This window comes from Apteryx mantelli, chromosome 11 (genome assembly GCF_036417845.1).
Source record: "Apteryx mantelli isolate bAptMan1 chromosome 11, bAptMan1.hap1, whole genome shotgun sequence".
Taxonomy (NCBI): domain Eukaryota; kingdom Metazoa; phylum Chordata; class Aves; order Apterygiformes; family Apterygidae; genus Apteryx; species Apteryx mantelli.
Window position 1 is genome coordinate 25,730,742 of NC_089988.1, and position 26,224 is coordinate 25,756,965.

Below are 26,224 nucleotides of genomic sequence, written 5' to 3' on the forward strand. Positions count from 1 at the left end.
GGATCCCTAAGCGAGCAGGAGGTTGAGCTAGAGTCCTCCCAAGGTCCCTTCCAGCCTGAATGGTTCTGTGATTCTGTCCTCTCTGGTGATCGGCACTGCAATTCTTGCAGGCAGCAAGTCCTTTTCTGCACGTGGGTTAGCACCTAACATGGCCTCCCCAGAACCAGCCCCTCCTAGTGGTGTGAGGTTGCCTCTTGGGCCTGAAAGGTTTTCAGTTCAAGGTTTCTTTATGAGTGACTGCTTGTCCAGAATGGGCCCTGCTCACAGCCTACAACTCCTGTACGTTACAACATGATACCAAATGACCATGACACAAACAAAAAGTCATGGCATGAGGGTGATGGCACTCTAATGTGCCTAAGGTCTTTAGCAAATGTAAAAATATCCTTACCCAGCCAGGGCTGTGCCCTACATGGGGGTCAGCAGACAGCCGTGCTCCGGGATCTGCCAGGCTCTGGTGCAGAAGAGAAGTCATGCAAGGCTGGCCTTTTCCCCTCCATTGGGATAGAGAAACCTGCTGGAGGATGGAGGTGGCCATGGACAACCCCACAGCTGGGGTGAGCAGCCAGTGCTGGAAAGGGGTGATGTGAGGGGCTGGTCTGGGACAATGGCCCTGGGGCAGCTTCCCCAGTGTGTCCATGCAACACAGGGAACAACCTGGGCTCTTCTCTCCTGCACCTGCCATGTCCTGGTGCCCTTCCCAGGAGACCTGCATTTGCCCTGCAAGCACACAGCTCTGTGCTCCCACACTGCCGTTCACACAGAGTAGCTGCCTGCTGGCATTTTTCCTCTCCTGGGCCCTTCCCAGCCCAGCCCAGACCCTCCCCAGCTCTCCCCACCTCCCCTGCCCTCTCCCCAGCCCACACAGCAGAGCAGCCCACACTGGGGGTGACCCCACAGCAGTGCCTGTCGCAGGGGGCTGCAGAGCTCTAGGCACTCGCTCCTCAGCCACAGCCCCTCTGAAGGGCACAGCAGCTCCTGGGGGGCAGAGAGAGGTGTGAGTCCATCAGCCCAAGGGCTGGGGGCCAGCAATGGCACAAGGAAATGGAGGCCACTCACTCCATGTCTCCACTGCTCTCACCTCCAGGACATCCTGCCTGCAGCCCCTCTGGGCAGCCCCTCTCCCCAGGACGGCACACGAGTCCTGGCCCCGGGGCTCCTCAGGCAGCTCCAGTGACAGAGCAGCCTGCCCCGAGTGACACACAGAAACAGGTTTTCATTTATTCTTCCCCACAAGCACACAATGGCACCATTGCTCTTCTCCAGAGACATCCCTGTTCTCCAGAGAGCCTTTCCTCTGGTCAGTGTGTCCATGCTGGCCTGCCCAGCCACTCCTGCACCCCTCCACTGTGTTCCCTGGGCTGGCAGTGCTGCTCTGCAGGGCGAGCAGGCTGTGGGACCCCAGGGTGACTCGACATTGGCCGTGCTGGTCAGGGCAGACCCGGCTGGTCCAGCATCACTGCACCTGACAACTCCCTCCCCAGGTGTCTGTGGCTGTGGAAGATGCTCAGAGCAATCACAAGGCATTTCCAATGGCTCAGGATGGGGTCAGCTGTGCCATTAGATGCAGCTATGACTTTTCATTGTTGGTGACATGAACCACCCTTGAGGTTGCCTTCCCTGTGCGTGATGAGTCCCCACTGCCTCTCCTGAGATTGCAGAGCCTGATTTGGTGCATTCCTTGGTTTGGCCCTTGACTTTGGGTGACTCCACTTAGTTTTGGGAGTCTCCACTCACTGCCCGTCCCAGGCACATGCTGTCCCTGGAAATCCCCTGTGCTCACCTGGTGGCTCCTTTTTGCCTTCCAGAAGGATGGGCGTCTCTCACCAGCCCTCTAATATTTGAGACAGTCCCCAGCAGAAACCTCCTGAGCACTCACCCTCTCCAGGGCCACTGGGCACCCACAAGCGAAGGCTGAATCCAGCCCTCATTCCCTCACACATCACCCTATGAGCACATCCTCCTTAGCCCATGGAAAAGCCAGTCACAGCAAAAGGGGCTTTTCGGGTACAATTCCCTGAGTGCATTCTTAGCTCCCACTTTGGAAGAAGAGCCCAGTCTTCAGGCAGTGTACTGATGAAATCCCCTTTTGTTACAGAGATGCTGCAAGGGAGGCCAGCTCTGACACAGTGCTCGGCAGATTTACAGAAAGCCTCTGACTCAGACAGACAGGGTTTGGGCCTCTGGAGAGGTGGGATGAATTGAAACATTTCTGTAAAAACATGACTATCACAGGCAGAACTCCCAAAACAAAAGAGCTGTCTGAGATAAACTGCAAATGGCTTGTGAGGAAAGATGGGCAGCTTATTGCTGCTGAGCTAGTACCAGCTGAATGAGTTTCCTCACTGCATCCTTGAGCTCCTTGTTCCTCATGCTGTAGATGAGAGGGTTCATTGCTGGAGGCACCACCGCATACAGAAAAGCCACCACCACATCCAGAGCTGGGGAGGAGAGGGAGGGAGGCTTCAGGTAGGCAAACATGACAGTGCTGACAAACAGGGAGACCACGGCCAGGTGAGGGAGGCACATGGAAAAGGCTTTGTGTCGTCCCTGCTCAGAGGGGATCCTCAGCACAGCAGTGAAGATCTGCACGTACGACAGCACAATGAAAATGAAACACACAAAGCTTAAACAGACACTAACCACAAGAAGCCCAATTTCTCTGAGGTAGGAGTCTGAGCAGGAGAGCTTGAGGATCTGTGGGATTTCACAGAAGAACTGGTCCACCACATTGCCTTGGCAGAGTGGTATGGAAAATGTTTGAGCAGTGTGCAGGAGAGCATGGAGAAAACCACTGCCCCAGACAGCTGCTGCCATTCTGACACAAGCACTGTGGCCCATGAGGGTCCCATAGTGCAGGGGTTTGCAGATGGCAACAAAGCGATCATAGGCCATGACTGTGAGGAGAGAATACTCTCCTCCTAACAAGAAGACAAACAGAAAGACTTGAACAGCACATCCTGAGTAGGAAATGGCTCTCGTGTCCCGCAGAGAATTGGCCATGGATTTGGGGACAGTTGCGGAGAGAGTGCCAAGGTCGAGGAGGGAGAGGTTGAGGAGGAAGAAGTACATGGGGGTGTGGAGGCGGTGGTCGCAGGCTACGGCTGTGATGATGAGGCCGTTGCCCAGGAGGGCAACCAGGTAGATGCCCAGGAAGAGTGAGAAGTGCAAGAGCTGCAGCTCCCGCGTGTCTGCGAATGCCAGGAGGAGGATCTCGTTGAGGGAGCTGCTGTTGGACATTTTACTATCTCCGCACATGGGGGACTGTGCAAGGAAGAACAAACATTGAGAAGTTAGGAGAGACTTTTCAAGCAAAGAAACCCCCAAATGTTGCAGTTCTCATACAACCCCCCACATTGCCTCTCTCTTTACTGAGAGGATCTTTGTGCAGCTCCCTTGCCTGAGCTCCGCTTTGCACTGGCTGAGTGTGCTGTGAGGAGCAGGGACCTCTGCCCTTGGGCTCCAGAGCAGTCAGTCCTGCTGTCAAGCAGTAGGTACAGGGCAACGGGGGTGACCAGCTCTGACATTCACACTTTCTGTCAGGTGAAATCCACTCATCATGTAGAAGGGCTTTTCAGAATCTTCACTCTGAATTCTAAAGAATGAGGTTTGAGGAACAGAGTTTCAGGGATTTTTTATTTTCTTTTAGATGTTCTTGTCACCCCTGCGGAGTGTTCCTCAGAGGTAGAAATCCTTGGCATTTCCACTCTGAGTCCTGAGAAAAATGGATTCACTGTCCCTTGTTGCAGAGTGAGGACAGCTAGTCTGTCTGTTACTCTTGTTCCCAGCTGCCTTGTGCTTGCCACTCTTTGAGGTGGAGGATGATCACACTCATATGTTGCCCTAGAAAGAAACCAGCCCCTGCTGAGAGCACACGAGTCCAGTTTCAAAGTGCACAGCTCCAAACTTCTCATCCTTTCTCAGGGCACCTCAGGGAGCTCTCCACACTCCCCTTCTAGCCAAGGACACACAGGGCTCTTTGCAGATGCCCACATACAGCCTCCCACCACCATCTCCAAACTCTCAGCATCTCGGCACCTTCCTCATGGGTCTCTCAGATATCACAGAGGTGCTATGAGACAGCAGTGCCTTTCTAGAGGGCAGCACGCAGTCTGCCAGGACACTACAAGGAAACGGTCAAAGGACTCTTAGGACTGGAGATGGGTTCTCCCTAAGGGAGAGTCAGCTCATTTCGCAGACCCACAGACTGCATTTTCTGGAGCTCCACAAGTCAGAAGGGGGCTGGGGCAACCTCATTCCCATGCAGACCCCTCTGCTGCACAACTTGCGGCACTGGTGTCAGAACTGGAACTGAAACTTCCCACCCCAGAGAGCTCAACAGCAAGAACAGGAGCAGCATGGACAGGAGGGGAAACAAGGAGCAGCACCACGATCCGGGTGCCAGGGGAGGCAAGGAGAGAGAGAGACAGATGGGAACTCAGGAAAGCCTTCACCTTACCAGCTAGGCATGTCGCCTCACAGGCAGTGGCATCACAGGGTAGTCACTCTCAGTCCCTTTGTCAGGCACCTCTCCTCTGCCGGAGGGCTGGCTGCAGAGAAGGCAGCTCATGCCCTGGACCCCATGGCTGTCAGGGCAGAGGCTCTGCTGGCGGGGAGAGGAGACACAGGGAGCTTGCTCAGAGGAAGGTGTCTGCATCAGAGGGACTGACCATGACTTGCCCAAATCCATCCTCCCATGATGATTCTGTTGGCACTTCCCTCTCACTCCCTGCCCATCTCTGCTGCCTGGGGCTGCTCCTGCTGCCTGCAGCTTTCTCTCCCCCAACATCTTTTCCCTGTCCGTACTCACAGACCCTGTCCCCCCCTCTGTGTGTGCAGTTCTGCCCTACAGAAACCTCCTGGATCAGGGCACTGTCCAGGGCATCTCTGTGCTCGCAGGTCCTAAGGAGCAGGTCACATAAGCCCTGATAAGTCCATAAAGGTGCTGCTGGTGCTGCTGTAGGTGGAGGTGGGGTTGAAAGGGTTTGCTGAGCTTTCTCACAGACCTACTGATCTCTGAGAGGGAAGGTCAGTGAGTCCCAGCTCCTTGCCAAACCAGAAAACTCTTTCCTTTGTTCTCCCTGCCAGCATTAGGAAACTGGAAGCCCTGGAAGGAAAGCTCCTTCCCTTTCAAGTGGCCTTTTTTGCACCTTCGTCTGTGCTGCACGGACACTGCTCTGAATCACAGCCCTGCACAGACCTGTGTGCATATCCCAGCTTCACAGCACTGCAGCCGTCCTTGGGAGAAAGTAGCAGCATGCCCTGTCCCTGTGATGATGTGGCGGGGAATGCCTGCTCTGAAGCATCTCCCCCACCTCTGCAAAGGAGAGCGATCCTTAAAAAACCTATCAGTGATGGGATGAAATAGGTTTAGAAGATCCCTCCAGGAACCTCTACAGCATTGCCCTGCAGCCAGAGACTTACCGTGCAAAGGGCTGTGAAGATTTCTCCCACAAGGAGCTCTCCTCTCTCCTCCCACTCCACACTGCCTTGCACTTCCCTCTGCCTTTTTTCCTGTCATGTCAGCAGCAGCAGGCAGTGCCCGCAGCCCTGCTGCTCTTTGCAGAGGAACCACTCCTGCACAAAACTCTCTGTGGGCAGTGCCGCCTGGTTGCTATGACCTCCCTCCATCCTTGGATCCTGGCCCTGCTCAGGAGCAGGGGCCCAGCTGAGCTCATGAATTTCTCTGTCCCTTGTGCTCCCTCCTCCTGGGAAATGTTCACTGAGGTAGACTAAAATAATCACTGGTGGTCCCTCTCTAAGCACTGAAGGAAGACTGATTCCATCATTACAATTTGTCTCATCAGAGGTTGTTTATCTATGAAAAGTGGAACTGTCCCACTCAGGAAGCCCCTATTCCCATATCTTAGCTAGGCAGCAAACCTAGATGGGCAGAAGAATAGAGTTCCTTTTCCCAGAGTTTAGGGAATAATTCAGATGTGTCACTTTGGGCTTCTCAGGCTGCTTTAGAAGGCCCTGGAATGGCATAGGATTCAGATTCTCCCGTGAGCTCCACAAAAAACACAGAGGAGGTGGGATTCCCCTGTCCCAGGCAGAAGTGAGCACAGCATGGATGTCTGCATGCGAGATCTTGGTCTATGCATGACCATGCAGGTCTTCTGCTCCATCCTCCTGGGAAATGTTCACTGAGGTAGACTAAAATAATCAGCTATTGTCCTTTGGTAAAGAGTGGAGAGACACTGATTCCAGCATTGCAATTTATTTCATCAGAGGATGGCTATCTTGGAAAGGTGGAAATATCCCACTCTGGAAGCTCCTATTCCCATCCGTTAAGTAGGCAGGACACCTAGGTGGGGACAAGAAGGGAATTCATTCACACATGGTTCAGGTGTTGATTCAGATGACTTGGTTTGGGCCTCTCAGGATGCTTTAGAAGTCCCTGGGCTGGTGTGGGATTCAGATCCTTCTCATGAGCTCCATAAAAAACACAGAGGGGGTGGGATTCCCCTGTCCCAGGCGGAAGTGAGCACAGCATGGATGTCTGCATGCAAGATCTTGGTCTATCTTCAATGGAGATGGAGGGTGGGAGTCAGTTGCTCAACACACAAACACCTGATGACATTGGAAGAGACAGAGACGGACCAAGGCATGTGCGAGAGTCTTCTTGCTCTGATGGAGCAGCTATGACACCCACATCCTTCTAGAGCATGAGTTGGCGGCCAGGTGGAGAATTGCCTTGGCCATCTCAAATGACACTAGATGCCTCCTACTACTAGGGCTCCACTCACTATGAAGCTGAGACATAGGAAGATCCCAAAGTTACAAACAGCTAGTGCAATTCAGTGCAGACACTTGATTTAATGACATAGAAATAGGCCTGCAGGGCCATGTCGGATGCCTGGGGTGTCCAGCACATCCACATGTCTCTAGAGATACAACATGGGACCTCTAGGAAAACCATGGCCCTTTGGGGTGGTTGCTGGGCTAGTGCCCCAGGGCATCTTGGGGTTCCTACCAGTGCCCAAACAAGTGGATCCCACCACTGCCTTTAGGCCAAGTTTTCCGATCTACAGCCAAGACTGCTTCATAAATGGGAGAGGCACATCACACCAAGGTCTCTGCTCTAGTCTCTGCACCCTTAAAACCTTCTAGCTTTCCTCCCCCTGAAACTCTTCTCACCCACAAGAGGATATGAACCAGGACTGGGCTAATGATGACCTCAGGGTACCTGGATCACAGGCTGCCCAGGCCCAGGGACTTTTTCAGTGGCACCTTGTCCTGCCTGGAAATTGGTTCACCTCTGTCAAAGGCCACAAGGTGCTGCAGAGTCAGCTCAGGTAGCAAAACCCTCTCCTGCCATTCCTGCACAGCCCAGCTCTGTTTCTCCCTGGCCTTAGGCACTGCAGGATTTGCTCTCTCAGTGGGAACCTCCTTTCACCATTACATTGCCATCTGCTATCTAGGCCAGCATGGCTCTGCTCTGAAGTGGGGCCATAGCACACACAATGTCCTTGGCCCTTGCTAACAGGTTGCACCATTACAAATCTGCTCTCTGTGCCACAGCTGAGGCTCTGCAACTCCAATATACACAAGTGCCTGCAGCCTGGGGCACACAGAGGAGCAGATGGAGATGCACAGGCTGTCACAGGACTGAAACTTGGTTGGAATAACTGAGATGTGGAGGGACCACTAGCATGACTGGAGGGCTGTGATGGCAGGGTACAATCTCTGCAGGCAAGACCGTTAGGGAAGATGAGCAGGGGGGATGCCCTTGGTGTGAAGGGAAAGTTCAAATGTATGGAGCTCTTGCATGGGATGGACATGGGTTTGGGTGAGAGTGTGTGCGTGAGCATCAGAGTAAAGGTGACATTGTGATGGGAGTTACAGACCACCCGATGAGGGTGAGGAGGTGGATGCAGTCTCCTTTAAGCAACCTGAGGAAGTCAGTGGTTACAGGGCCTGGTTCTTATGGGGGGACTTTAATCTCCCCAATATTCACTGGAAGGGCAAAGAGCAGGGTGCAAGGAGTCCAGGAGATTTCTGGAGGGTGTCAGGGACAGCTTCTAAGCACAGCTCCCTGATGGTCCAGTAAGGGTGATGCTCATGTGGATCTGGTACTCACACAAGGAAGAATTGATCAGGGCGGTGATAATCCGTGGAAATGTTGTCTGCAGTGACTATGGTAGAGTGGAGTCCCAGATCGTGAGGACAATGAGGAATGCAATAAGGCATAATGATAAGATGGGTAGACACACAGGTGGGTAAAAAGCTGGTTGGATGATCGCGCTCAGAGGGTTTTTTTGAATGGGTCATGCTTTACCAGGAAGCCAGGTAAAGGTGGAGTATACAGGGGTCTATACTACGACCTGTCCTGTCTATCAGGTTCATCAGTGATCTGGAGGATGCAACACTCATCACGTGTATAGATGACACCTCATCAGGAGAAAGAGTCACATGTTTGAGGGCTGCCGTTCAGGTGGTCCTCAGCAGGCAGGAGGAACGGACTGTCAGGAAGTTCAACAAGGACAAATGCAGGTCCTGCACCTGGGGTAGACCAACACCCTGCAGTGATATGGGCTGGGGACCGCCCAGCTGGGCAGCAGCTCTGCAGAAAAAGGACCTGGCAGTCTTTGTGGGCAGCGAGCTGAACATCAGCCAGCAGCGTGCTCTGGCAGCAAAGCAGGCCACAGCATCTTGGGCTGCATGAACAGCAGCACAGCCAGGAGATGGAGGGAAGTGATTATGCCCCTCTACTCAACACTCGTTACAGCCCATCTAGATACTGTGTCCAGTTGGGGCTCCCTGTAGAAGAACGCTGTTGATCACAGGGAGTGAGGCCAGTGGCAGGCCCCCAAGGTGGCTGGGGGCTGGAGCACTTGCCCGGTGAGGAGAAGCTGAGGGAATGGGTTTATTCAGCACAGAGAAGGGAAGGTTTCTGGGGGAACTCATAGCAGCTTCCCAGCTCAAGTTTGCCACTGATAATGAACAAGGTTTTTAAAGGAATTCGTGGTAGGAGAATGAGAGGAAAGAGTTAAAAGCTGATACAAGCGCTGCTAAAATTGTATATAAGGGAGAAAAATCAATGAGGATCCTGAAGCATTTGAAGTGGCGTCCAGAGGGACTGTGGACTCTTCTTGGAGGCTTTCAGGATGCAGCTGGACAAAGGCCTGAGGAACTTGGTGTGAATTCAGTGTTGATCCCGAAGTGAGCAGGAGGTTGGGCTAGAGTCCTCCCAAGGTCCCTTCCAGCCTGAATGGTTCTGTGATTCTGTCCTCTCTGGTGATAGACGCTGCAATTCTTGCAGGCAGGAAGTCCTTTTCTGCATGTGGGTTAGCACCTAACATGGCCTCCCCAGAGCCAGCCCCTCCTAGTGGTGTGAGGTTGCCTCTTGGGCCTGAAAGGTTTTCAGTTCAAGGTTTCTTTATGAGTGACTGCTTGTCCAGAATGGGCCCTGCTCACAGCCTACAACTCCTGTACGTTACAACATGATACCAAATGAGTATGGCACAAACAAAAAGTCATGGCATGAGGGTGATGGCACTCTAATGTGCCTAAGGTCTTTAGCAAATGCAAAAATATCCTTACCCAGCCAGGGCTGTGCCCCACATGGGGGTCAGCAAATAGCCATGCTCCGGGATCTGCCAGGGTCTGGTGCAGAAGATAAGTCATGCAAGGCTGGTCTTTTCCCCTCTGTCAGGATAGAGAGACCTGCAGGTGGATGGAGCTGGCCATGGACAACCCCACAGCTGGGGGGAGGAGCCAGCATGGGAAAGGGGTGATGTGAGGGGCTGGTCTGGGTTGCCGGCCCTGGGGCAGCTTCCGTAGTGTGTCTGTGCAACACAGGGAACCACCTGGGCTCTTCTCTCCTGCACCTGCCGTGTCCTGGTGCCTTTCCCAGGAGACCTGCATTAGCCCTCCAAGCACACAGCCATGTGCTCCCACACTGCCGTTCACATGCACTAGCTGCCTGCTGGCATTTTCACCTCCTGGGCCCTTCCCAGACCAGACCAGACCCTCCCCAGCTCTCCCCACCTCCCCTGATCTCTCCCCAGCCCACCCACCAGAGAAGCCCAAGCTGGCAGTGGCCCACAGCAGTGCCCGCCACAGGGGGCTGCAGAGCTCTGGGCACTCACTCCACAGCCCCAGACCCTCTGAAGGGCACAGTAGGTCCTGGGGGACAGAGAGGGATGTCAGCCTCCCCATCAGCTCCCGGGCTGGGGGCCAGCAATGGCACAAGGAAATGGAGGCCACTCACTCCATGTCTCCACTGCTCTCGTGATCAGGAGATCCTTAACCCTGGCTGCCTGCAGCCCCTCTGGGCAGCCCCTCTCCTCAGGACAGCACACGAGTCCTGGCCCCGGGGCTCCTCAGGCACCTCCAGTGAAAGGGCAGCCTGCCCTAAGATGACACACACAAACAGGTTTTCATTTATTCCCCCCCACAGAAGCAATCAATTGCCCCTTTGCTCTTCTCCAGGGATGTCCCTGCTCCCAGAGAGCCTTTCTCCAGGTCAGTGTGTCCATGCTGTCCTGGCCAGCTATTCCTGCAGCCCTCCCCTGTGTTCCCACAGGGCCGTGGGCTAGCGGTGCTGCTCTGCACGGTGAGCGGGCCCACACTGGGGTGACTCCACACTGGTCGTGATGGTCAGGACAGAGCCAGCTGGCCCAGCATCATTGCACCTGACACCCCCCTCCCCAGGATCTGTGGCTATGGAAGATGCTTGGAGCAATCACAGGGCATTTCACATAGCTCAGGATGTGTTCAGAGGTGTCATTAGGCCCAGCTCATTCCCTCTCCTGAGATTTGGTATGTTCCTCAGTTTGGCCCTTTACCTTTGGGTGACTCCACGTGGTTTTGGGAGTCTCCACTCACTGCCCATGCCAGGCACACGCTGCCCTGGAGATCCCCTCTTCTCTCCAGGTGGCTCCATACTCCCTTCCAGAAGGATGGGTATCTGTGACCAACCTAGTGATATGTGGGACAGTGCCTGGCAGATACCACTTGACCACTCACCCTCTCCAGGGGCCCTGGGCACCCGCTGGGCACCCTAACACATCACGCTATGAGCGCATCCCCCTTACACCATGGAAAACCCAGGCACGGCAACAGGGCCTTTTAGAGTGCAAATCCCTGAGCACATTCTTGGCTCCAGCTTGGGAAGAAGAGCCCAAACTTCAGGCACTGTGCTGAGGAGATCTCCTTTTATTACAGAGGTGCTGCAAGGGAGGCCAGCTCTGACACAGTGGTCAGCAGATTTACACAAAGCCTCTGAGTCAGAAAGATGGGGTTTGTGCCTCTGGAGAAGAGAGATGAATTCAGATGTTTGTGTACAAACATGCTTATCACAGATAGAATGCCCCAACTGGAAATGTTCCCTGAAATGGCTTGGAAATCACTTGTGAGAAGAGATGGGCAGCTTATTGCTGCTGAAACAGCACCAACCAAACCAGGTTCTTCAGTGTCTCCTTAAGCTCCTTGTTCCTCATGCTGTAGGTGAGAGGGTTCACTGCTGGAGGCACCACCGCGTACACCATGGCCAGCACCAGATCGAGAGCTGGAGAGGAGATGGAGGGGGGCTTCAGGTAGGCAAAAACTACAGTGCTAATAAACAGGGAGACCACGGCCAGGTGAGGGAGGCATGTGGAAAAGGCTTTGTGCCGGCCCTGCTCAGAGGGGATCCTCAGCACAGCAGTGAAGATCTGCACGTAGGACAGCACAATGAAAACAAAGCACCCAAGGCCTAAACAGGCACCAACCACAATAAGCACAACTTCGCTGAGGTAAGAGTCTGAGCAGGAGAGCTTGAGGATCTGGGGAACTTCACAGAAGAACTGGTCCACTGTGTTGCCTTGGCAGAGTGGTATGGAAAATGTGTTAGCAGTGTGCAGCAAAGAATAAAGAAAACCACTGGCCCAGGCAGCTGCTGCCATTCTGACACAAGCTCTGCTGCCCATGAGGGTCCATAGTGCAGGGGTCTGCAGATGGCAACGTAGCGGTCATAGGCCATGACAGTGAGAAGAAAATACTATCCTGCTAAGAAGAAGACAAACAGAAAGACTTGAACAGCACATCCTGAGTAGGAAATGGCCCTGGTGTCCCACAGGGAATTGGCCATGGATTTGGGAACAGTGGTGGAGATGGAGCCAAGGTCCAGAACAGAGAGGTTGAGGAGGAAAAAGTACATGGGGGTGTGGAGGCGGTGGTCGCAGGCTACGGCTGTGATGATGAGGCCGTTGCCCTTGAGGGCAGCCAGGTAGATGCCCAGGAAGAGCGAGAAGTGCAAGAGCTGCAGCTCCCTTGTGTCCGCAAATGCCAGGAGGAGGAACTCGTTGAAGGAGCTGCTGTTGGACATTTGCTTCCTCGGGGCTTTGTGGACTGTCCAAGGAGGAAAAGACAGGGGCAAGTTAGAGCAGGCTTCTCTGAGCCAAACCCACTCTTTTTCTCATAGAAACCCCCACCTTTCCTCTGCCCTTTACCTTCGCTCAGCTGCCTTTCTGCAGCTCTCTTTACACTGCCTGAGGGTGCCATGCGGAGCAGGGGCCTCTGCCCATGGCCTCCAGAGGAGTCAGTCCTGCTCTGCTGGGGGGTGTAAATGGAGGTGTCAAACTGACCCTGCTATGTGGTGGGATACCTGGGGATGGGCGCTGGGAGCTGGGAGCAGGGGATGTGGTCCAGGTGGGAAGTTTCTTTGTTTTCCATGATGAGAGCTGAATACAGCTCTCATGCCAGCTGTGTCTGAAAGAGAAGACCCTTGTGAAGGATTCATCTCCCCTAGCCTTGCCCTCTTCAACAGAGCGGTCTGTATCTGAATCAGTCACACCAGCTGCCACTCCAGCAAGGCAGAGAAACAGTCAAGCGAAGGCAGGGGGTGACCTGACCCTTTCTAGATGTCTCTGTCCCAATGGGATAGACCCTGCCGTCATGCCAGTTTACCATCTGTGCCCTTCCTGCAGGCACTGCAGAGAGAATGGGAAGTGACTAGCTCTGATGCACACGTGCTGCAGCAGATTATGTCCACCGTGTATGTGGAAGGGCTGTTCAACATTTGGAAACCCATTTTTCTCTGCAGAATGATCAGTGGAGGAGTCTGATGATACACACACACACACACACACATATATGTATGTATGTATGTATGTTTGTATTTTAGATGCCTCCATCTCCCAGTGGGAGCATTCTTTGAGGGGGTAGAAATCTTTGGCAGTTCAATTGCTCTCAGCAGGAGCCCTTGTGCATCCCAAGATGAAAAAAGGACTTGCTGTGACTTTGTATAGGTTCACAGGACCTGGTGTGTCCATGAGTCTTGCCCCTCACTGCCCTGCACTTGCACCTCACTCGGATGAAGGACAACCACACACACAAGTTCCTCTAAGAAAGAAACTGGACTGAGCTGGGAGCAGAGGAGTTCAGTGTCACAGTGAAGATTTCCAAATTCTTCACTGTCAGCCCCGATATGGAGAGAGTGATGAAGAGTGTGACGAGGTTTCTCATTCACATGACCAGAACAGGGACTCTCAGATCTTACAGAAATGCTCCAGGGAAGCTGTGCTTTTCTGGAAGGCAGCTTGCAGCTTGACAGCACAGCCCCGAGAAGCAGTCAAGGGTCCTAAAGACGGACTCTCCTAAAAGGAGAGTCAGCTCATTCCCCAACATGATGAAATGCATTGCCAGGAGCCTCACAGGTTGGAAGGGGATTGGGGCTTCTCACTGCCAGGAAGGGAACACCATGCAGGACACACAGGGCCGGTGTCTTAACTGCAGCTGAACACCCCTAAAAGGCCTGGGAGAAACCTCAGCAAGTCCCTTCATCCTCACCTCAGCCTACAGACAGCACCACCATCCCCTGCTTGGCCTTGTGAGGGTTTGCGTGACCTGCTCCTTAGAACTTACAAGCACAGAGATGCCCCTGAAGAGGGCCCTGCCTGTGGGAGGTTTGTGGAGGGCAGGAATGAGCACACAGAGGGTGGGAGGGGGTCTGTGAGCACCAACCAGGAAAAGGAACTGGGACCGAGAAAGAGCTGCCAGCAGGGACAGCTCCAGGCAGCGGAGATGGGCAGGCAATGAGAGGGAAGTGCAACCAGAAACATTATGGGTGGATGGAGTTGAGCAAGTCATGGTCAGGCCCTGCAGTGCTGATACCTCCCTCAGGGAGCTCAGGTCTGCCCTGCAGAAACCTCCCAGTAGCAGGGCACTGCCCAGGGCCATCCCCATGTTTGCAGGTGCTAAGGAACAGGTCAGACAAACCCTGATGAGGCCGGCAAAGGGGAAGCTGGTGCTGTCTGTAGACTAAGGGATGGCGGGAGGGACTTTCAGAAGTTCCTAGCAGACATATTGGCTGCTCCTGGAAACTGTTAATGAGTCTCAGTCTGTTGTCCAAGCCTGACAGCTCCCTTTCCATTTTTCCCTTGCCAGGTGGTAGGAAATGTAAAGCACCATGTCAGGAAATTGGCTTCTCTTTCAGGAAATCCCTGCCTTCACTTTCCTTTTGAAAAGTCCCCTCGGAAATGTCCTGTGCATGAGCTAGAGCTGTGAGCAGCCCTGACCCACACAGCACCCTCTCAAAAGGGAGAATGAACCTGCCCTTACAGAGGTCATTCCTCCCACCCAGAGCTTCTCCTGGCAGCACCGTGGGGAGCTCCCTGGGTAGGCTGAGTGCTGACCCTCTCAGGCAGCAGAGTCACTTAGCCAGGAATGCAGCACCCTGGGGCACAGGAACACTCCTCCGAGTTACAGCACTGGGCAGAGCTGTGTGCACACCCTGGCTTCACACCCCTGCAGGTTCCTTGGGAAAAGGGAGTAGGATGCCCTGTCCCTGAGATGATATGGTAAAGGATCCCTGCTCTGAAGCATCTCCTCCTCCTCTGCACTGCAGAAGCCAGGAGAGAGAAGCTAAAAATCCTATCAGTGATGGGATGGGATGGGTTCAGAAGACCCTTCCAGGAACCTCAGTAGCATTGTCCTGCAGCCAGAGACTTACCGTGTCAGGGGCTGTGAAGATTTCTCCCACAAGGAGCTCTCCTCTCTCCTCCCACTCCACACTGCCTTGCACTTCTCTCTGCCTTGTCACCTCTCATGTCATGAGCAGCAGGCAGTGCCCGGAGCCCTGCTGCTCTTTGCAGAGGAGCTGCTCCTGCACACAGCTGTCTCTGGGCAGTGCAACCAGGTTGCCATGAGCTCCCTCCATCCCTGGAGCCTGGCCCCACTCAGGAGCAGAGGCCCAGCTGAAGGCGTGACTTTCTCTGTCCCTTGTGCTCCCTCCTCCTGGGAAATGTTCACTCCAATAAACTAAAATAGTCACTGATGGTCACCCTCTAAACACTGAAGGAAGACTGATTCTAGCAGTACAGATTGTTTCATCAGAGCATGGTTATCTGCAAGAGGTGGAAATGTCCCACTCTGGAAGCCCCTATTTGAATCTCTTCACTAGGCAGGAACCTAGACAGGGACAAGAAAGGAGTCCATTTACCCATGGTTCAGGTGTTGATTCAGATGAGGCAGTCTGGGTACCTTGTGCCAGGTTAGAAACCCCTGGGCTGGAGTGGGATTCAGATCCCTCCCATGAACTCCACAAACACACAGGAGGTGGGATTCCCTTTGCCAAACCTGAAGTGAGCACTACAGAGGTGTCTGCATGGGAGCTCCTTGTCTAAGCTCCCCTTGTAATCACTGGAGATGGAGGGTGGGAGTCAGCTGGTCACACACAAACACCTGGGGACAGCTGAAGAGACAGAGGTGGTCCCAGGCAAGTGCCAGTGTCTGCTTGCTCTGACGAAGCAACTATGACACCCACATCCTTCTAGAACCTGAGGTGGGAGCCAGGTGGGGAATGTCCTTGGCCATTTAAAATGACCCTAGATGTCTACTGCAGCTAGAGCTCCATTCACTATGAAGCTGAGACACAAGCAGATCTGTACAATGCAAACAGCGAATGCAATTCAGTGCAGACACTAGATTCAATGACATAAAGAGAGGTCATAGGCAGGGCCATGTCCGATGCCAGGAGGGTCCAGCACAACCACAGGTCTCTAGCAAATACATCATGGGACCTACAGGAAAGGCATGTCCTTTTGCAGTGGTTGCTGCGAAAGCACCCCAGGGCCACTCAGTTTTCCTACCAGGGCCCAAACAACTGAATCCTTCCACTGCCTTTAGGCCAAGTCCATCCCATCTACATCCAACAGTGTTGCATAGATGGGAGGCACATCACACCAAGGTCTCTGCTCTAGTCTCTGCACTCTCAAACACTTCTTTCTCTTCTCTCCATAAACAACTTCTCACCCCCAGATCATGTGAACAGGAACTGTGCTAGTGATGTCCACAGGTTGGTCGGATCAAAGGACATCCAGGCCCAGGGAATGTTTCAGTGGCAATTGTTCTTCCTGGAGATTGCTTCACCTCTGTCTCAGGCCCCAAGATGCAACAAAGTCAGTTCAGACAGCAAAGCCCTCTCCTGCCATTTCTGCACAGCCCAGCTCTGTCTCTCCCTGGCCTTGGGCACTGCAGGCTTTGCTCTCTCAGTGGGAACCTCCTTTCACCATTACATTGCCACCTGCTATCCATGCCAACATGGCTCTGCTCTGAAGTGGGGCCATTGCACACACAGTGTCCTCGGCCCTTGGTAACATCTTTCACCTTGACTGGTCTGTGCTCTGTGCCACAGCTGAGGCTCTGCAATCCAAATATACACAAGTGAATGCAGCCTGGGGCACAGGCTTGGCAGATGGACATGCAGAAGCCAGATAAGGGTGATGCTTTCCTGGATCTGGAAATTGCAAATAAGGAGGAAGTGATCAGGGATAGGATAGTGTCAGCCTTGCCTACAGTGACCACAAGAAAGTGGAGTCCCAGATCCTGAGGGGAGTGAGGAAGGACAGTAGTAGAGTACAGAGCCTGGACTTCAGAGGAGCAGACTTTGGCCTGTTCAAGGGACTGCTGGGGGGGAACCCTTGGTCTGGACGAAGAACCTGAGGTGAGAGGGGTTTCTTTTGCTTCTTTTTTGGGAACAATTTCCTGTTGTGCAGAAGGAAAGACTAGTACACAGGATGGATGTCCATGCATTTGTTCTGCATCTTCCTTAGTCCTGGCATTTCTATGTGTATACGGCCAGATGCAAGGCCCCCTGTACTTCCTTTTCCTCCTTTGGAAAACTCATCTGATAGTGGTACACCTTCTTGTCTGCAGTGTCTTGCTGGCCAACTCCTTTGCTCACAGCAATCAATGCACTGCCCTCAGTTCCTGCTCCGCTCCAGGAGTGATGCAATTTTCGGGACCCTTCTGGTCCTTCGCAGAAGCACAGAATGGTTGAGGTTGAAAGGCATCTCTGGAGATCATCTAGTCCAACCCCCCTGCTCAAGCAGTCACCTGGAGCACGTTGCACAGGATCACATCCAGGCATGTTTTGAATATCTCCAGAGAAGGAGACTCCACAGCCTCTCTGGGCAACCTGTTCCAGTGCTCTGTCACCCTTACAAAAAATAAGTTTTTCCTCATATTCAGATGGAACTTCCTGAGTTTCAGTTTGTGCCCGTTGTCTCTCGTTCTATCACTGGGAACCACTGAAAAGAGTCTGGTCCCATCCTCTTGGCACCCTCCCTTCAGATACTTGTACACATTGATAAGATCCCCTCTCAGCCTTCTCTTCTCCAGGCTAAACAGGCCCAGCTCTCTCAGTCTTTCCTCATAAGAGAGATGCTCCTGTCCCCTAAACGTCTTTGTAGCCCTTCGCTGCACTTGCTCCAGTAGTGCCACATCCCTCTTGTACTGGGGAGCCCAGAACTGGACGCAGTACTCCAGATGTGGCCTCAGCCGGGCTGAGTAGAGGGGGAGAATCACCTCCCTCGACCTGCTGGCAACACTCTTCCTGATGCACCCCAGCATACCATTGGCCTTCTTGGCCACAAGGCCACATTGCTGCCTCATGCTTGAATTGGTGTCCACCAGCACTCCCAGGTCCTTCTCCGCAGAGCTGCTTTCCAGCAGCTCAACCCCCAACCTGTAGTGGTGCATGGGGTTATTCCTCCCCAGGTGCAGGACCCTGCACTTGCCTTTGTTGAACTTCAGGAGGTTCCTCTCTGCCCACCTCTCCAGCCTGTCCAAGTCTCTCTGAATGGCAGCACAGCCCTCTGGTGTATCGGTCACTCCTCCCAGTTTTGTATCGTCGGCAAGTTTGCTGAAGGTGCACTCTGTGCCTTCATCCAGGTCACTGATGAAGAAGGTGAACAAGACTGGACCAAGTTCTGACCCCTGGGGGACACCGCTAGCTACAGCCCTCCAACTAGACTCTGCACCACTGATCACAACCCTCTGAGCTCTGCCATTCAGCCACTTCTCAGTCCACCTCACTGTCCACTCATCTAACCCACACTTCCTGAGCTTGCCTATGAGACCAAGCACAGTCCCCAGGGTGCAGGATCCAGAGATGGTGTGAGGGACTGAAGAACCTCCTGTCAGCCCATCTGTGTGGGCAGGGGTGCGACTGGGGTTGTGGCTCACCAATGAACCTCACGGCTGCCTCCTGCAAGGATGCCTCAAGGTTCTCCAAGTACAGCAGGCTCTGGTGCAGGTATTGCTCTGCTCTGCTGCTGTTCCACAGAAGCTGGAGACAGCACAAGGCCAGGGGGCTGGTACCGAGCCTCCCCAGAAGGCCAGGCCTGTCCCTCCTTGCAGGACCAGCCTCCTCTTCCTTCCTGTTCATGACTCCCAGCTAGAGGCTGTGTGGTACCAAGGTTCAGAGGGAGCAGAGGACAGAGTGTGGGTTTCCTGAGAGGCCTGCAGAGTAGCAGAGACCAGGAGATGCCACCACAGGCAGGGCAGGACACCCTGTGTCCCCCTCATCTTGGCAAGGCCCCGAGCCTTTCCCAGCCCGGAATGAGGAGATGCAGCTTGGGTCTGTCCCTCGCTGAAGGCAGAGGAAGCTCTGCCTTGTCCTTGGGGACACAGGAAGTTGGACCTCACAGTGACATGCATTCAAAGGGACACTTGTCAACAGCCCTTGCCCTGATGCTCCGGCCCACCCAAGGGATGTCACCATTGCTTCCCAAAATCCCTGGTCCAAACCTGGGCCACTCCTTGGATCTGGTCACTCATGTGGAGGAAGAGTGGGACCAGGCTCCTCTGCACGTGCTGCTTCATGCCCCGTTTGTTCTTCCCCACCACAATCTCCAGCAGGTCTTTGCAGAGGAGGATGGAGAGCTCTCGCACTGGGCTGTCTTCCTGTGGGCAGGGAGGAGAGGAAGGGGAGGCCTCAGTAATGGCTCCAGGAAGCGGGCATGAGAAGAGGGTTTGCCATTGGGAGGCCTCACCCTCTCCAGGCACAACTGTCCCCCACCCTGGCCAGAGGTCAGAGCTGGGGGACAAGCCACAGCGGAGGCAGCCTGGAGAATGAGGGTTGTCGGCAGCAGCAGGGCAAGCTTCCCTGGGCTCTGTCTCCCTCTGCCTCTGGAGGGAACTTTCTGGATTTCCCTAAGACTCCATCAGGGCCCCCTTGCAGGAGAGGATGACAGAAGGGGACAGCCCAGGGACATGGCCTCTCCCTCACTCTCTTGCCTGCTCCTACCTCTTTGTTCATCTCTGCCCCAGGCCAGGCAAGCACCACATGGAGTCAAGCATGAGACAGAGCAGCCGAGGGCAGAGAGGGGGCTGGTTTGATCTAGTCCCACAGCCCAGGACACCAAGGCCAGCACAGGGAATGGCCTGAGATTAACAGGGCAAAAGGTTTCCTGATGGGCAGCAGGGCCTGTGGCAGGAGGCACAAATTGACATACCAACGGGCACATGTGCAGAGGGACACACAGCACCCATAGCCACACATACAGACCCCTGGACACGCCAGGAGAGCCCCTGACTCTCCCACCAGCCGTCCATCATCAAAGCTGGCAGAAGCTTCTCAGCCAGCTGCAGAGCAATGGGGCTGGAGCCCTACTGGTGCAGGGGGCTGAGGATGTTTCTCAGCAACATCAGGCTTCCCACACGCATGTCCCTGCCAGCATCCTGCAGCCACTCCATGATGTCTGGGAGCAGGCTCCGCATCCTCCTTGCCTGTGTGAAACACACAACTTCCTTTCAGTGAAGCAAGGCCAGACCCCCCTGCCAAAAGCGCTCTGGGTGCCGACTTCCGATCAGGGCTCAGTGTCCAGGGCCAGGGCTCTGCACACACCCACGACACAGAGACTGCAGGGCAGGGCAGAGATCTCCCAGGGGGCCCTCAGCATGCTATGGCCTCTATTTGGAGGAAGGCTGCTGCCTCGAGGCCCAGGAGCAGCCGGCTACGTTAGCCTGACCCTGTGCTCTGGCTCATTGTCCCTCTGGTAGCGTGACTTTGGCCGCAGCGCTCCCATGACTGAGGCCGTTTGGAGCTGGCTTGCTTGGTGCTGGGCCTGGATCTCTGCCTAGCACAGCCGAGACATGCCACCAGCAGGAGCTCTTCCTGGTGGGCTCTGGTGCCTTTCTGCTTGTGCAGCCCAGCCAAGTGCCTGTCATGAAAGACTCAGGGCAGATGAACACCTCCTGGCAAGCCCCAGGCTGCCAGCATGCCTTCACCCAGCTGCCCCCTGCTCACCATCTCGGGTCTCTGCGACAGGCTCATGAGGCCTCTGAATGCCAGCCCACACATCTTCAGGCTCTGACTTTGGACTTAGCTCTGGAGGACTGTCAGGACGGCATCATCCACATGGGCAAGGTCAGGGCAATCCAACAGCTGAAATGCACACAGCAGTGAAAGGCTTGCTGAGCTGGCAGGACTGCCTGCATCGTGCAGCCCTGGATCACACCCACCATTCAGGGCAAGGGCACCAGGCCCTGACAAAGCTCAGCGCACAGGCAGCAGGGATTGTGGAGACACCCCCAGGCCCTGCTCCCAGCCTTGGGCCTCACAGCACACTGCACACACCACTCGCCTCCTCATCCCATCCTCTGAACCCTCTGCAGCCTCTGGTTCCCATCCCTTGGAGGAGCAATTGAACACAGAGCTGCCACAAAGGAGGCATGAAATACTAGTGTTTGCAAGTGGCAGTCCAGCAGAAATGAGCCAATGTCAGGGTGACTAAGAGGAGTGCCCCAGCTCCATTGCCCCAGCTCCACTGACCAACATCACCCCACAGCCTTGTGCACGAGCCAGCACAGCATTTAGAGGCACCTCCAGAGAGTCACCACTTGCCCTGAGGCCTACCTCAATGAAGAAAGCCATGGTGGGCATCTGACAAAACTAGTCCTCCCTTCTCAGCAGCCTTGCCAGCTGGTGCAAGATCCAGCGACACCGGTGTCTTGGAGCCCCCCTCATCAGTCTGGTAGCAGGAAGAAGGCACTGTTGGTCCTCAGCTGAGCAGGCAAACCTCCTCTGGGATTGCTCTGCCCCCTCGAGCCATTTCCCCCCAGCACAGGGCAAGGCAGGCCAAGGCAGTGCTTGGCACACAGCACTTGGCACGCAGCTACAGCAGCCGGTGGCATTTGCTCATGGAGGCGGCTCTTTCCCTACCACATTTTGCCATTGGAAAGCCAGGGTCAGTCATCATCAGGTTCCTTTTGGTGGGAGACCAGAGAAACACCCTTCCTACATGGAAGTCATGGCCTTCCCACACATCCCATTTCCTGACCCCTTTGGATTCCTCTCCCCCTGGGCCCTTCCCATGTTCTTCTGTGCATCTTGCACCTTTCCTGGGGCTCTGTCCTTGGTGGCACTGCAGGCAGACGGTCCCCAATGCTCTCTGTGATGGGAGGCCAGACCCCACAGGAGGGCACTCCAGCTCTCTGGGAGAGGACCACTCCTGCGAGGGACCCCCTCCCACAACTCTTGACACCAACTGCTTCCCCAGCAGCTCTCAAAGATGAGCAGCAACAGGGCAGGGAGCTCCCATGGCCATTTTGCTGTACGAGCCCTTGCCACAAGTGCTGAGGCTGCAGCCTCTTTCTTGGAGAACTGCGGTCCCCCTTCACCCACAAGGAAGGACATTGTGCAGGGCACCCCAAATTCAGGGAAGAGGTGCTGGGGGAGAGCAGGGTGGAAAGGGCTGTACCTGGCCCTGCATGGTTAGAATTGGAAGAAGATGCCTGTCCATTGCCTACAAAAATTGTTGTAAAACTTAAAAAAACTTTACCCATGCTTTACAAAAGCAAAACAGCTAGTCTCATGTGAACTCAAACAAAAATTTCTCTGAGATGACTATTAAAATTAAGATTTTTTTTTTTTTAGGGTAGAAGCAATCCTTCTTTTTCAAACCCTTGACATTTGTGTTCTTTGCATTTCATACTTGACCCTATTTAAGCCTAGAAGCCTCTTTTCATACCTACAGGTGTTTATTTTGACAAAGGCACCTATGTGCATTCTAGTCTGGTAGCCTAGAACATCTTCTGAGAAATTGAACTCTACTTGCATCTTGTATTGTGACCAACCAATCAGTTCCTACCATGGAAGAAGGTTCAGAGAAGAACGTAGGCTGTGATGGACCACAGCTGCTGCAAAGCAAGTGGAATTTATCTCAGCACAAAGGGAACCAGAGGGTGACCTTTGTTTTAGGCCACCCTCCAGACTCATGCAAACACCTGAAGGCTGAAAATAAATCCTTGCAGGAGCAGAAATATTTATCGGCAGAGGGAATGTGCACCCCACCTGAGCTGCAACTGGACTAGCAAGCCTTGCTGGTTTGAACCGCTGGTTTGCTACTTTCCCAGAGAAATGCAATTTGGTAATGGAACACATTTGAAGAACAAAGAACTGCAAACGCGGTGTGCTTCAAACAAAGATCAGTAGACCTTTCGCCTATGGTATCAACCTCCAAGTAATGGGGTAGTAGAAAGATGGAGTGGCCGACAGAAACAAGAGCTGCACAAGAGTGACTCTTCTCTCATAGAATACTTCTAAGTGGGGATCCCACTTGTGGGAAGTTGTAAGGTGGCTAAATAAGTGACAAACTCTTATGGGAAGGCCCATAGATAAGGGGTTTGTGTCAGTGGCTGCCTGAATTCCTGTTAAAACAGAAATAAAACCCCATCAAAGTCCTGGAGGTGAGATTGTGGCTAAACATCCAGCTCAGGGATCAGTCTGGGTGACTCTGCTCTTTTCCCATGGAAAAGGAGCATGGGATGCTGTAGACAATGAAGGCAGTAAGTTAACCATTAGTGAGGTCTGGGTTATGTCCAAGACCTAGGTGTCTTCTCTTGCAGGGAGATGTGGTGTTACCTGCTAACTGTGGGAACACTGATAACTGGAAAAAACACCTGAAACATGTCTCTAACACGTTCTGCCTTTTCACTTTGCCCATGGGACAACTCGGGTATTGAAGATCAGTCACAAGCCATCTTCAAAACTATAGTTATAAGAGAAACACCATCTGTAATAGCACGAGGTCAAGGACTGATAGTAGGCAATCATGTTACACTAACCCTAAGAGCTAAAGTTAGTCTAAACTTAGCTCTATGTAATAACATACTGGATGGGAAGCTGCACATGGTTATGACAATAAGAGTGAGATGGGTACTCCAGACATGGAAGGCAACAAAAGCCATTGTGATGGGACCTATGGTTTTGACCAAGTCACCACACAGACTTACTGGTTAACTTCTCATATGACTGAACAAACAATGCCTTTTTTTGCACCATTTAATACATCAGTATCACTTGGGGTAACCTTACATCAGCTTGACAGCTTTCTTAAACACAACAACAAGGTTCCTCAACATCTGTTGGAAACTGGAAAACGCTTAGAGGAAAGGGAAGGAATGATGATATATGATAGAATGAATGGATTTGGTTAGTGAAAGTGTCCAGCAAAAGAGCAGCCTGCCCTGAGTTGACACACACAGAAACAGGTTTTCATTTATTCCTCCCTGCAAGCACACAGTTGTTCCTTTGCTCTTCTCAAGAGAAGTCCCTGCTCCCAAGAGAGCCTTTCCCCAGGTCAGTGTGTCCAGGCTGGCCTGTCCAGTCGCACCTGCACTCCTCCCCTGTGCTCCGCGGGCTTGTGGTGCTGCTCTGCAGGGCCAGCAGGCTGTGGGGCCCCAGGGTGACTCCACATTGGCCATGCTGGTCAGGGTAGACCCGACTGGCCCAGCATCGCTGCACCTGACAACCCCCTCCCCAGATGTCCGTGGCTGTGGAAGATGCTCAGAGCAATCACAAGGCATTTCCAACGGCTCAGGATGGGGTCAGGTGTGTCATTAGGTCCAGCCATGGTTTTCATTGTAGGTGACACAAACCACCCTTGAGGCTGCCTTCCCTGTGCCTGAGGAGTCCCCACTGCCTCTCCTGAGATTCCAGAGCTCTGATTTGGTGCATTCCTTGGTTTGGCCCTTGACTTTGGGTGACTCCACTTAGTTTTGGGAGTCTCCGCTCACTGGCCACTCCAGGCACAAAGTGCCCCTGGAGATCCCCTGTGCTCACCTGGTGGCTCCATACTCCCTTCCAGAAGGATAGCAATGTGTTACCAGCCCTCTACTACGTGAAACAGCCCCTAGCAGATACCACTTGAACACTCACCCTCTCCACGGCCACTGGGCACCCAGAAGTGACAGCTGAATCCAGCCCTCATTCCCTAACACAGCACTCTACAAGCTGATGCCTCTTAGCCCATGAAAAACCCAGGCACGGCAACAGGGACTTTTTGGGTGCAATTCCCTGAGCGCATTCTTGCCTCCCACTTTGGAAGAAGAGCCCAGTCTTCAGGCAGTGTACTGATGAAATCCCCTTTTATTACAGAGATGCTGTAAGGGAGGCCAGCTCTGACAGTCTGGGCAGATTTACAGAAAGCCTCTGACTCAGACAGACAGGGTTTGTGCCTCTGGAGAAATGGGATGATTTGAAACATTTGTTCACAAACATGACTATCGCAGACAGAACTCCCAAAGCACAAGAGTTGTCTGAGATAAACTGGGAGTTGTTTGTGAGGAGAGATGTGCAGCTTATTGCTGCTGAACTACAAGAAGTTGAATCAGTTTCTTCAGTGTGGCCTTGAGCTCCTTGTTCCTCATGCTGTAGATGAGAGGGTTCATTGCTGGAGGCACCACTGCATACAGAACAGCCAGCACCAGATCCAGAGCTGGGGAGGAGAAGGAGGGGGGGCTTCAGGTAGGCAAACAGGCCAGTGCTGATGAACAGGGAGACCACGGCCAGGTGAGGGAGGCATGTGGAAAAGGCTTTGTGTCGTCCCTGCTCAGAGGGGATCCTCAGCACAACTGTGAAGATCTGCACGTAGGACAGCACAATGAAAATGAAACACCCAAAGGCTAAACAGGCGCTAACCACCAGAAGCCCAACTTCCCTGGGGTAGGAGTCTGAGCAAGAGAGCTTGAGCAGCTGGGGGATTTCACAGAAGAACTGGTCCACTGTGTTGCCTTGGCAGAGTGGAATTGAAAATGTGTTAGCAGTGTGCAGGAGAGCATGGAGAAAACCACTGGCCCAGACAGCTGCTGCCATTTTGACACAAGCTCTGCTGCCCATGATGGTCCCATAGTGCAGGGGTCTGCAGATGGCAACGTAGTGGTCATAGGCCATGACTGTGAGGAGATAAAACTCTGCTGAAATTAAGAAAAGGAAGAAAAAGACCTGGGCAGCACATCCTGAGTAGGAAATGGCCCTTGTGTCCTTCAGGGAATTGGCCATGGATTTGGGGACAGTGGTGGAGATTAAGCTGAGGTCAAGGAGGGAGAGGTTGAGGAGGAAGAAGTACATGGGTGTGTGGAGGTGGTGGTCACAGGCTACGGCTGTGATGATGAGGCCATTGCCCAGGAGGGCAGCCAGGTAGATGCCCAGGAAGAGTGAGAAGTGCAAGAGCTGCAGCTCCCGTGTGTCTGCAAATGCCAGGAGGAGGAACTCGTTGAGGGAGCTGCTGTTGGACATTTGCTCCTTTGGGGCATAGGGGAACTGTCTGAGGAAGGAGACACATTGACAAGTTAGGACAGACTTCTCTGAGCATCTTTCTCGTAACTTCCCCCAAACACACACACATTACCTCTCCCCATCTCAGCAGCAGTGTCACTGAGCTCCATGGCTTGAGCTCTGGTTTGTGCTGGCCGAGTTTGACACAAGGAGTAGGGACTTCTGCCCATGAGCTCCAGAGGAGTCAGCCCTGACCTACAGCACTGTGTAAATGGGAAGAGGGGTGACTAAAATCTATATTCCCAGTTCGAGTCAGACTTCATCCACCCATACTGTTGAAGGGATATTCAGCATCTTCACTTGCACTTCTAAATAATGTGGGTTCATTAAGAGTTTTAAGGCTTCGTTTGTTTCCTTTATCTGGACCCCACAACCTTGAGAGCAGAGGGCTGTGCT

General features: G+C 53.5%; 1 pseudogene; it reads right to left on the reverse strand.

Annotated features, from left to right (window-relative positions):
* Positions 1-24,885: 24,885 nt before the first annotated feature.
* LOC136993148 (olfactory receptor 14A16-like) lies at positions 24,886-25,789 on the reverse strand (annotated as a pseudogene).
* Positions 25,790-26,224: the final 435 nt, after the last annotated feature.